This window comes from Vicugna pacos, chromosome 34 (assembly GCF_048564905.1).
Source record: "Vicugna pacos chromosome 34, VicPac4, whole genome shotgun sequence".
Classification (NCBI taxonomy): Eukaryota; Metazoa; Chordata; class Mammalia; order Artiodactyla; family Camelidae; genus Vicugna; species Vicugna pacos.
The window spans coordinates 20,262,204-20,274,704 of NC_133020.1; the positions used below are offsets into that span (position 1 = coordinate 20,262,204).

General features: G+C 48.9%; 1 protein-coding gene and 1 long non-coding RNA gene across 2 annotated transcripts in view; both read left to right on the forward strand.

The window, feature by feature from the left end:
- The first annotated feature begins 173 nt into the window (after positions 1–173).
- LOC140691343 (uncharacterized) lies at positions 174–3,017 on the forward strand. The gene is made up of 3 exons (XR_012066964.1): positions 174–484; positions 1,003–1,128; positions 2,646–3,017. It is a non-coding gene; the product is annotated as an uncharacterized lncRNA (long non-coding RNA).
- Positions 3,018–4,573: 1,556 nt separating this feature from the next.
- Positions 4,574–12,501, forward strand: part of LOC107034210 (maestro heat-like repeat-containing protein family member 1) — a 63,653-nt gene continuing 55,725 nt past the window's right edge. Inside the window, exon 1 of the mRNA XM_072954422.1 lies at positions 4,574–4,686. The gene's annotated coding sequence lies outside the window, so the exon portion shown is untranslated. The remainder of the gene's footprint in view (positions 4,687–12,501) is intronic.

Below are 12,501 nucleotides of genomic sequence, written 5' to 3' on the forward strand. Positions count from 1 at the left end.
TGCAAAATGCTGCGAGCCCAGCAGCCCGTTTGCAAGAAATGACTCGCTGAGCTGTAAAGACTCAAATGGGGCGCGTATTAAAGGGACCTTCCCCGACAATAATAAAACTGCCGTTTCGGTTAATACTTAAAAAGAGTTTCAACTCAAGAAAAGTCATGACATTTTACTGAAAGTCCATAGAAAGCAATACTTTCTTAATACTGGGTTCCTAAGTGTTACGGACTTCTGTGGCGTGCATAGCATCTGCGCGGTAGGTCGATGCACCGCAGCGCCCGGTTATCCAAACAATAACCTTTTGACAAGATTCTTGTATGGAGAGTCTTTGTTTTTTCTTAGTACTTAACCTCAGTTTAGCATAGTGCTTGATGCGTAGTATCAAATAGTTCTATGAATTTGTATTCCAGTAATATCACAAAGGAAAAAATTTTGGAGCCTTCGCTGTTTGCTTAGCACTATGCTATGCCACGTAAAGTGTCCCATTTAGGTAGGTAATTAAAAGGGCTGTTACAGATGAACTTTCAATACCATACCATAGCTAGGTAGTTGACGGCAGTCCTTCCTTGTCTGAACTCGACTGGAAGAAGATGCTGAAGAAATAGAACCGTTTCCTCCAGCAATTTACAGCGAACGTTTTTAGCCATGACTAAGACACTTCTCATTGGATGACTGGGCGTACCCTCAGAGGACTGGCGGGGCGTGGGGGGGGGGTTGATTCACTAGGGGTTAAAACTATGTCTCTTCTACACTGTCCTCAGCAGGGTGAGAAGTAACAGTGCCAAAGCCCTCCCAAACTCCCCAAGACGAGTGGTGGCTAAGGTGCTGGCCTGTGGGGTGGCAGTTATCTTGCTGCTTGCTTATGCACCTGTTCATTCTCAAGAGTGTGCTGGTTTCTTTTGAGGCTAGGGCCATTGGGTATTATCCGGCAGAGCAAGTTGGGAGAGAAGAGGAAAGTCCACCTTTAGTGTAACGCTTTCCTGCATCCTTTTAATTTTTGTCTCTTAGTTTGTCGCACACGTCAGCGGAGCAGTGAGGGTGTGCCTGCTGTTGCTTAAACACATGATGACAGTAGCTGGAGCATCTGCTTCGGAGGAAGCAGAGTCGGGTCGCCCTCGCACTGACTGATTTGGGGCAAGTTATGGGGATCGTAACAGCTGTCAATAAGGGTGGCTGTAATGGCTAAAAAGAGGGAGTGTATGTCAGATGTCTAGCCCAGCGCCCACCTTCAACGGGTGGTTGATAAATAACAGTCATTATTCTAGTGTGATGACGGTGAGGTGAGATGTGGACAAAGTGCTAAAAACACAGAGCTCCGTAAGCAAGGAGAGGATACTGTGGGATGGAAAGGGGAGGAGCCAGAGGGAGAGGTTGCAGGGAGGAAGGTTCTGGGCCCATTCAGTCAATGGGTGGTTGAGGGGCTTGGAGAGGGGAGGGGGCAGTAGGCATTGGGTTCTTGGATTCCAGGGCAGGACCTTATTTCTAGAGTTTTTTCTGGTTATTTACATTATATTTGTCGGATTGTGAAACTTGCACATACAGTGCAGAAAGTGCACAGATGTTTTGTTCTTTCCCTCCTCTGCCGCATCCCTGTCCCAGCCCGGTGAAATTAATATCCCCGTTAAAGATGTGTAACAACATAATTTTTTTCAGTGATATCATTCAGGCGTTCAAAATCCTTTTGAAATTTTCTCTTTTGGCTAGAGGAAGAGAGCCCCTCCCCCATAGTCCACCTTTCTCTGTAGGTAACTCCTGGTGTGATTAGAAGTTTTGTTATTGCCAGAATGAGCCTTTGGGAACTCACCTGGTACATCTCTCTAATGCCAGGCTCATCCCTCAGGCACAAAGACCCCGTGTGTTTTTGGTTTTTTTCAGTAGAGGGACTGGGGATTGAACCCAGGACCTCCTGCATGCTAAATAGGCGCTCTACCACTGAGCATTTACCCTCCCCAACCAAAGACCCCTTCTTTGAAAATCCCTTGTTTTTAAAGTGCTGTTTTGACCTTCTCAGACTGCCAATGCTCTTAAATGTTAAAAAAAAAAAAGTAATAGTTGAATCGTTCAAGGAAATGTGAGATGAGTGTGGTGGTGTGTGTGTGTGTGTGTGTGTATACATGCATGTGTATGTTATATGACATACCAACATAATTAACCTTGAGAACATACCACCCAACCTGAGAATTAGAACATCACCAACATGATGAGTGTCAGAAATGTAATACCAAAAATGTGAAGGACACTTACATAATTTCTTGCTACTTTCAGTGTCTGTTGACTGAGAAAATATAAGCTGTACTATTGACCAAAACAGCTGCTACACATTTCATAAAACATTTATTTATTTCTTTGAGAGATTACAGGCCCATTTTCATACGTGCGAAAGACTGGGCCTCTGTGTGGCGTCTACATGTAATGGAGACCTGCAGCTTCATCACTGAACACGCCATGGGTCGCTGGGCAAGTTTTCTTCACCTCTGATAATGCCTCTCGCTGGGGTTTTCTTCCAGGATTAAATGATTAATTACTATGTGTGAAGTACTTACGGCAGTGCATGGCATGTAGCAAGTAGATGAGCGGTAAGCGTTATGTGTGCCATTTTCCTGCTTGTTTTATTTTCTCTTTTTATATTGTGCCATGTTTTATTTATTCAGCCTGTTGATTGCTGTGATGAGGAGTAGGAGTCCTGGAGGACCCCCGAGTCTCCAGCCCTCAGGTTGAGAGCACTGACTGGTCCAGACAAGGCTTTGCTCCATCATTTCCAGTGGATGCTTCTTCCTGGTGTGACGTCACATCTGTGCTTTTTGCTCTTTAACACTTAGTTACCCTGACAGTCTGATGTAGTGGCTTTGTCATTTTGTCATCCCAACAAGACTGGGAGCCCCGTGAAAGTGAAGACTTGGTCTTGGTCTCCACCATTATCTCATCTCCTTGTGGGTAGGAAGATGGGATATTTGGTGGCTTTCCTGATGAAAGAAAGGGGTTTTTTTCCTTCTTTTTAAAAATAAAATCGGATTTCTGCTTCAGATGTATGTACTTTTTATTTTGTTCCTAGGAACGATCAAAACTAGCCAATTTTCATCCTTCTGTATTTCTGGATGCACTGAAATTAGGCTTTGGTCTCGTTCATCAGAGGGTCCAGTGGTCAGATGCCTATTTCAGTGTAATTTCCAGCCTCCCCAAACCCCTGTGTGGTCAAAGATCACATGTTTGTCTAGGCTCTCCTCATATCTTACTAGCATAACTAGAGCGAGGATTGCCTTTTGGGACAAATAAAATCTTGCCCTCCATTGTCCTCAGGGGAGAGTAAATGTGTATTTAATGTCATAAATGTGCTCGGCAGTGACCCTGGGGCCGACTCAGCCACCCTCATTGTGAAATGAAGAAATGACCGTTCCTTTGGTGTAATGTCACACTTCTGTAAGTGGTCTGCTAATATTTAATAACAGTTGTAATAACAGTAAAACCTGCATGTGAAAGTTCAGATTCCTTGTATCTCAGTTCATTCTGTGTTAGAAATAGTCAGCTTTAGTCAAATACTGACTTTAATAGTTACCCTTTCAGCATTTAACCGAAATGTGTCTTCTGAGCACCTCCGAGTTCACCCCTTCCCGTGGGCCCTGCAGGTGGAGTGTTAAGCAGCCCTTCCCTTCACAAGCAGGGCCCCCCAGGGAGCTGCTCTGGCGTTTCCTTGGGCTGACTGCCTGAGCTTTCATTTCCTGCTGGGCTCCTGGGAGCCCTAGATGGGGTGGGAATCCTCGCCGGGATTCCTGGGTAGGCCAAAGAGAGCCTCATATACCTTCAGGGAGGATGAAAAGGTGTCTTTTTTTTTTTTTTTTCTTAAGGGGCTCTGGGTTTTCCAGGGGCTTCCATTACTTGACATCACAATCATCCTCTTTCTTTCCCGCGGAGAACACCCCTGTCCTCAAGACTTGCGCCCAGTGATGTGTGCCGCTGTTCCTTCCTACAAACGGCCGTTTGGTGCAAAGATAAATTTAGTAAGTGGGTCCGGAGGTCTTGAGCCTCGGAGTTGGCGGCCGCCCCTGAGGGACTTAGGGATGGGCCGCCGTGCCCTGGCTGCTGGCGGCCCTCCGTCCTTGGGGTCCTTGGGCCGAACGCTGGTAAGCAGCATCTGGAGCGCACCTGCACTGGGCGATGAAGTAAGGGCTGTGGGGCAGTATTGCACTTTCCCTTGGTGACAGCCCTGCCGGTGGCTGCCGATTTGTTCCAAGGACAGGTGCTGAGGCGGGTGGCAAGTCCGACTGCGCGCTGACGGGAGCCCCCGGCTCAGGCCCGGTCGGTGGGCGCGGCTGCCGGGACTTCCTGCCGCGAGGGACGCAGCCGCAGGCGCGGCTCTCGGCCCTGCACCGAGGGACCGAGGGACCGAGGGACCGAGGGACCGAGGGACCGAGGGACCGAGGGACCGAGGGACCGAGGGATGGAGCTCGGTCTCACCAGCTGGGGCAGAGCCTGCGCCTGGGGGCTTCTTTGGGGGCTCAGGGCTGGTTCTCCGGGGGCCTAGAGCGCGCCCCGGCCTCCGTGCCCGCTGGTGGCTTCTGGGGACCCAGAGCCGCTGGCTGGCACGTGACAGGGGCTATACTGACTCGGGAAGAGGAGGAACTCCTGAAGGACAGCGGCCCGCCCCAGGCCCCCTCCGCCTAGTCCGCCGGAGGACTCCGGACACCAGGACACCAGGTTCCTCGCCCCAAGCGCAAAGCCCCTTCCGGGTCCGTCCCCAGCGAGCGCGAGCGCCGGCCGGGCCGGGGGCGCGGAGCCAGGCGCACGCCCGGTGCTCGGCTGCGGGGCCTGCTTTGCAGCCCAGGTCTTTGTAGTTTGGTTTCTGTTGGTACCTGCGTCATTGTGGTAACATCACCGGGCGGCTCTTCTGAAGCTTTTATACGGACTGTTCTTGGTCTTTACATTCCTCGCCTCCTCTGTCCCCTGGAATTCGGTCGTGTGGGCGGGAACTCAGTTTTTTTTTTTACGGCGATTTCGGTAAGACCAAGATTTATTAAACATATCGAGTTCATTTTTAACTAAAAAAAGAGATATTTATTGAGCACCTACTAGATTCCTGGGTCGGCACAAGGGACTGTGGGGTGCACGTCATCTGTGATTCTGTCGCAGATCCTTCTGGTGCTTATACAGAGAAGTTAGAGCAAACGTAAGGCTGACCGCGTGGTGCGGCTTCAAGGTGCAGGATGGAGGGGTGTATGGAGGGGAAAGTGTTCCGGGAAGGCCTCACAGAGACCCAGAGCTGAGAAAGGTCTTGAAAATGGATGATAATATAGTATCTGTTCACTTTTTTAAAAGACAGAAGTAGATGTATAGTTCGATCAAGCTGTAGGTTTGTGTGTACCTTCTAACTACCAGACCAAGATACAGAACATTGCCGCACCCCAACGCGCTCCCGCATATCCCCTCCCAGGCCTTACCACCCCCAAGGGTAACCACTGTTCTGACCTCTGGCAATCCGTTAGTTTTTGTCTGCTTTTGAACAGCATTCAAACAGAATCATACTGTATACACTTTTTTGCCTGGCTTCTTTCATTCCACATGATGTCTGTGAAATCCATCTGTTTTCTTGCATGCAGGAGTAGTCCAATTCCTTTCCTTGTTGTGTACTTTTCCACTGTGTGCTTGTACCACAGCTTGCTTATCCATTCTATTGTTGGTGATGTTGGGGTTATTTCCAGTTTTTGTCTCTATAGTTTTGTCTTTTCCGGTTGTTGTATAGTTGGAATCACATAGTATGTAGCCTTTTCAGACTGGCTTCTTTCACTGAATAATATGCATTCAAGTTTCCTCCATGTCTTTTCATGGCTTGATAGGTCTTTTTTTAGTGCTGAGTAATATTCCACTGTCTGGATGGACCACAGTGTATACATTTATCTACTGAAGGACATCTTGGTTGTTTCCATGTTTGGCAGTTATGAATAAAGCTGTTTTAAACATCCATGTGCAGGATTTTGTGTGGACATAGTTGTCAGCTCCTTTGGGTAAGTATTAAGGAGCTTGATTGCTGGATTGTAAGATAAGCATATGTTTAGTTTTGAAAGAAACTGGCAAACTGTCATGCAAAGTGTTTGTTTTGCATCCCCACCAGCAACAAATAGAAAAATCTCTCTCCTGTGGCTCCACATCTTCATCAGCATTTGCTGTTGTCAGTGTTCTGGATGTTGGCTATTCTAATAGTTGTGTAGTGGTGTCTCATTGTTTTCATTTGTTTCTCCCTGATGACATATGATGTGGAACATCTTTTCATATGCTTATTTGTTATCTGTAAATCTTTGGTGCGGTATCAAGGCCTTTGTCCTATTTTTTAATCAGATTTTTTTTTCTGTGAGTCTCATGCATTCTTTGTATATTTTTGATAACAGCCCTTTATCAGGTATGTCTTTTGCAGATATTTTCTTGCAGTCTGTGGTTTGTCTTCCCATTCTCTTGACAGTGTCTTTTGCAGAGTAGACATTTTAAATTTTAATGTCTAGCTTACCAATTCTTTCTTTCATAGATCATGCCTTTGGTGTTGCATCTAAAAGTCATGGCCAAACCAAAGATCACCTAGGTTTTCTCCTATGTTATCTGCTAAACTATCTGCTATAGTTTTGCTTTTTACACTTAGGCGTGGGATCCATTTTAAGTTCATTTTTGTGAAGGGTGTAAAGTCTGTGTCTAGATTCATTTTTTGCACGTGAATGCCCAGTTGTTCCAGCGCCATCTGTTGAAATGACTGTCTTAGCTCTCCTGCATTGTCTTTGCCAAAAATTAGTTGACTATTTTTATGTGGGTGTATTTCTGGCTTCTCTTTTCTGTTCCATTGATCTATTTGTCTATTTCTTTTTTTGGGGGGGATGGTGATAATTAGGTTTACTTATTTATTTATGGTTTAAAAAAATTTTAGTAGACTTTATTCTTTTAGAGCAGTTTCAGGTTCACAACAGAACTGAGCAGAAAATAGAGTTCGCACAGTAAGCCCCACGGCTACACAAGGGGCTGAGGACATGCTTCTCCCTAGGATTAGGGAGTGAGGGTGGGGGGTGGCGCACCATGTCACAGGACTTGCTGAAACCGCGGAGGGGGTGGGGGCAGGGGGTCCGAGCTGGCATTTGGACTTCGGGACAGAGCAGAGAAACCCAGAACCTCAGACGACTTCCTATCCACAGGAAGCTAAATTAAAATCAGGAGAGGCTAGTGGTCAAATTCAGTGTTTTTATACCCAAGAACCAAATACATGTTTTATAACAATGGAGGAAAATAATTAGTGGTCACCGACTAAAATACATGAAAGTGACATGACCGAGAAGCCAGTAAAATCTACTCCAAAGGGTTTACAGTTTAGTGGAGGAAGGCAGCCCAACCTGAGGGTATGGCCTCCTTTTGAAGCACTGCCGGGTTCTGCACCCTGGTTTGCACAGACATGGGGACAGTGGGAGACCCCAGAGATGTGCCACCAACGCCTCAGACCAATTTGCCTTTCCAGACAGCTCAGTGGTCCCCCCACTCTCCATCATCTTTTTCTGCCTCCCCTTCCTCCCTGTCCCCCCCTCCCTTTTTTGGGCAAAGGTGGGGGAGGGAAGGTGTCTGAGGGTTGGACAATTCCTCTCCCTGCCAGGAGAGGGCAGCAGCCTCTTCGCCATCACGCAGGCGCACCCTCAGCGCGACCTAGGATTCCGCCCCTTTTTCAAAAGTCACTGAGTGTCCACTAGGGGCGGGCTCTGCGCTGGGCGCTGGGGTGCAAAGCTAAGATACGGGTCCCCACTCTGGAGGGGCTGATGATCTAAAAGTGAGTCAGCCACAGAAACAGAAAGTGCCGAACAGGGGGGTGAGGCGCCAAGGCAGAAGGCTCTTCAGGGCACTGTGGACTCCTTAGGAGGGGTGGGGAGAAATGGGGCACTGGCTGTGGTGGTGAAGCCTCCTTTTGTGCTGGAGATGCTGAACGGAGTCTTGAAAGAGAATCGGCTTTTCCTGCAGTGTATACGGCCAGGAAGGGCATCCCAGCAGGGGGACCAGGGTGAGCTTGACTCTCCACCGCGAGCTCAAGCTTGAGCAAAGGTGCTGGGGAGAGGCAGGAGGACTCGGGAGCTGGTCCCTGGAGGGCTGTCCTTGGCTCCTGCGCAGAGAAAAGCCTGGACCAGAACCGTGGAGGACATGGGCAGCCATCACAGCAGTTGAATTTGAACAGTGCAATCAGATTTGCACTTTTAAAAAAAGTCTGCTCTTCCAGCGGTGTAGAGGAGGGATGTACAGGGGCTGAGGGCCAGTTATGGTGTGCTTGAAACAGGTAGCTTGAGAGATGATGGTGGTGTGAACTATGGTGGTGGCAGGGGGATGGGAAGGAGAGGCTGGACATGAAGTTGATATGACAGGTTTTGGTCTCTGATTAGATGGGGTAGGACGAGGGCGGAGGTCTCTCTCAGTGCTGGTGGCACGTGGTGAGATGGAGAACAGACAGGGGAGGAGAGAGCTGAGCCTGGGACAGACAAGAGGAACCACGTCCAGCTTCCCCAGTCATCCCCACTGTATGCCCCACTGGTTCCATAACAGCAGCTTCTTGGGTCTCACAGTGTTCAGTCTCTCTCCCTGTTGCAGTAGCTTATGAATTCTCTCATTTAATACATACGTATTGACAGCTTGTTATCGGCAGGCACAGTGATAAATCCCCTTCCCCATAAGGCTTAGGTCTGGTGCAGGGGGACAGGGTTGGAGGAGAAGACAGAGAAGTAAACTAATAGTTGAATTCGATATGAAAAATGCTCTCGTAAGTGAAGGCCAGGGTACCATGAGAACATCCCCAGAGAGGCACATAACCTAGGCTAGAGTACGGAGGAGTCGGGGTCTGATCTAGGCCCAGGTGGGTGGGTGGGGATCTGCCTGGCGAGGGCGTAGGTAGCACCGGGGCAGGGGCTGGGGAGAAGGTGGTTCAGCAGGACCAGAGGTGCTGGGTGCAGCGCCTGAGCCTGAGGGGTGCAGGACCGGAGAGCACAAGCAGCCTCTGCTGCAGAGCACACGGGAGAAGCCGCGTCCCCAGGTTTCCACCAAGAAAGAAGACGAAATGTCCCGCGAGGAAAGGTTGAGGACAGAGGGAAGTGGGCAAAGTGGGGAGGCTTTTCCAAAGGCCTTGCAGAGGGTTTGGGAGGGGTCTAGGCGGAGGGGTGGTCTGGGGCAGGGATGCAGAGCAGGGAGGAAACTCCCTCATTCATCGCTTTGTTTAAGGGTTGTGCACTGAGCACAGGCGCTCTGGGCTGGGAACAGTGGTACCCAGACCCACAAGCTTCCTGAGCTCACGGAACACGCTTGTCAGTGGGGAAGACATACAGTGAACTAGGTGCTTTCAGACAGTGGTCAGTGCTGTGACGAAGGGAGAACAGGGGAACCTAATAGTGTTGGGGGACCAGGGACAAGCTCAGGAGAGGAGACACGGACACACGAGCTGACTGCAGGGTGAGCATCTCTGCCGGGAGAGGACACAGAGCAGAGGCTAAGGGTGTGGGAAGCGCGGGGCCTGGAGGGTGGGGAGCGTGGAGAGCCTTTGCGGGGCCTGATGGTCTGGCCTGTCACAGGGCCAGCAGCCAGTAGGCCCACCGGGCCTCAGGTGGCAGCTGGCCCCTCAGGCCTGGAGGGCTGCACTTCCGGAGGACACGTGCTAGCCTTCCACAGAGGATGCTTGGGTTTCTGGAAGGAGCTGGGCTGGTTCTGTGTCTGGATTGGCCACTTGGGCCCTGGGGAGAGGCCACAAGCTCCGGGCCAGCCGCTGGGGACCTGTGGCCACAGGCCACGGCCTGTGCGGTGAGAACGCAGCCGGCGCCTCGCTGTCCGTCCAGGGGGTGCCCGCTTTATCCAGCCGCGAGCTTGCGGCGGAGAGCGGGGCTCGCCGGGCCTGAGGCGCTCCCTCTCTGTGGAGGAGGCTGCGCAGCCCTGCTCTGCGCCGTGGCAGGCAGCGTTCTCCGAGCTGGCTCAGGCCTGGTCTGTGCGAGCTGAGAAGGCGAGGCCGTGCGCCGAAGCCGGCGTCCAAAAGCTGACGCCGTTCTGGGTGCGGGGAGCCTGCTCGTCCGCACGGGAGCAGCTGGGCACTGAGCGTGGACGTGCAGTGCCAGGGTCCACACGTGTGTCTCTTACCGGTTTTTGATCCACAGGTTTCTCCTTTCATCCCTTTTTTCCTCCCTTGCAATTTATTTATTGAAGAAACCAGGTCGTTTCTCCATAGTCTGGGTTTTGCTACTTATGTTCTCCTGAAGTTTCACACGTACCTCGTGTTCCTCTGTTCTCTGAATTTACTGTAAATTAGAGGCTTGCTCTGAAGTCTTGATTAACTTGGTTAGATGAGGGAGGTTGTCTTTGTGTGTGATGTTAGTGGCTGTCAATTAATTACAGATTGAAAAATATTACTGTATCATTCCTTCTTCATTTACTACCTGGCATACTTCTATAGAGAGATTCTGCCTCTTACAAACTATTTTGCTAGCCAGTGGTACAACTTATATCGAAAAAGTTGGATAATTGCTTGATTTGTTCTTTTACTGAGCATTTTTCAAAATAACAGATTGTTTCATATCCTTCAATGACAATCACTTGTTTTTTTTAAGAATCTCGAACGCAGAGACTTAAATGTAATTGGTGTTTTTCAATCCATTGCAATTACTACCTTTATTAATGTACAAAATGCCTCCTCTTTAGACAGAAGGAGCCCTTTTGGATCGGCTCCTGAGACTTGCTGACACCAGCCTAATTGTGATGTTGTGATTTATGAGAAATATATATTTGGTCATCTCATACATGTATTTTGGGACTTTGTCTGCAGTTCTTGGCTCACAGCACCCAAAACCCTTGGAATTCCTTGAGCAACAGAGCAGTGAGAGTGTCACTTGCCTTAATATGTTGTCCTTAGTTCCTGAATCACTTCAGAGTCATAAAGGTGAAATGGGTGTCTTCTTACTCATAACAAGACCCTTTCCACCACAACAGGGTTTATGTCAGTGAGGTGACTTTTAGAAGGCGCTTTGGGATGAGCTCAGGCTGGTGGCCAGTGAACCCACCCATGTGATTGGGCCATCAGGATTCTCAGTCCCACCCCCAGACCTCCAAATTGGTGAGAGGGGCTGGAATTTGAATTGCTCATCAATGCCTAGTTAATGAAGCCTCCTTAAAATCCCAAAGGACAGGGTTCAGAGAGCTTCTGGCTGGTGAACACGTGGAGCAGCTGGGAGAGTGCTCAGCCCTGAGGGCGCGGAAGCCCCGCAGCCCTTCCCACACTCCTGCCCTGTGCAGCTCTTCATCTGGCTGTTCCTGAGCTACATCCTTTTGCAACAAACTGGTGACACAGCAAGTCAGATGTTTTCCTGAATTCCGTGAGCTGCTCTAGCAAATTAATCAAACCTGCGCAGGGAACCTCTGATTTATAGCCAGTTGGTCAGAGTCCAGGTAACAACCTGGCCTTGTGACTGGCATCTGAAGGAGGTGGGCAGGGACAGCCTTGTAAGCCTGAGCCCTTAACCTGTGGAATCCGATGCTATCTCCGGGTGGGTAATGTCAGCATTGAGCTAAATTTAGGACACCCAACTGGTGTCCCAGAAGTGCTTGGAGTTGTGGCGGGTGAAACCCCCTCTCCGCGTTGGAAATTGAGTGCTCAGATCATCAAAAGATGAATAATCTTTGATTAGATTCTCTGCTGTCAGAGTGGCAGTATATTCCAGGCTCATGTTATATATTTCTGGCCCTAGACCTGGAATCAACAATTTCTCTAAGGAGTCTTTTTTTTTTTAAGTGGAAAATGGCATTTGGAGACCAAAATCTGGGTGCTAGAGGTAGATATCATTTTAAAACTTAAAAAAAAAAAAAGACAGCTTTATTAAGGTATACTGTACCTACCATAAAATTCACCCACTTTAAGTGTACAATTCAATGATTTTTAGAGTTGAACAGCCATCACTAAGTCTAATTTTAGAACACTTCCACCACCCCCAAAACTCTAACACATTGCCCCATTAGAGTTACTCCCCATTGTCATGCCTGGCCCTAGGCAACCACTGATCTACTTTCTGTCTGTCTCTCTATTTGCTTGTTCTGGATATTTTCATGGAACTGGAATCGTGAACATGTGTCTCTGGGGTCTGGCTCCTTTCACGGAGCATGATGTCTCTGACGTTGTAGCTTGTGTCGGCTTCCTTTTCATTGCTGAATAGTAAGTGCCCCACTGGGCCACACTTGACTAGTCACCCATCAGTCAGCATGCCTTTGACTTTCCGCCTGTTGGCTCTTGTGGATGGAGCACCTGTGAACATTTATACGCAGGTCTTTGTGCAGTTGATTTTTGTATGTTGATTTGGGGAACTTGTTTATTCTAGTTGTTTTTTAGTGGCTTCTTTAGGATTTTCTATACATCAGGTCATGCTGTCTGTGGATAAGACAGTTTTACCTCTTCTTTTTCTGCCTGGATGCCTTTTATGTATTTGTTGCTTGATGACCGTGGCCAGAACCTCCAGTGCTGTGTTGACTAGGAGTGGTGAGATG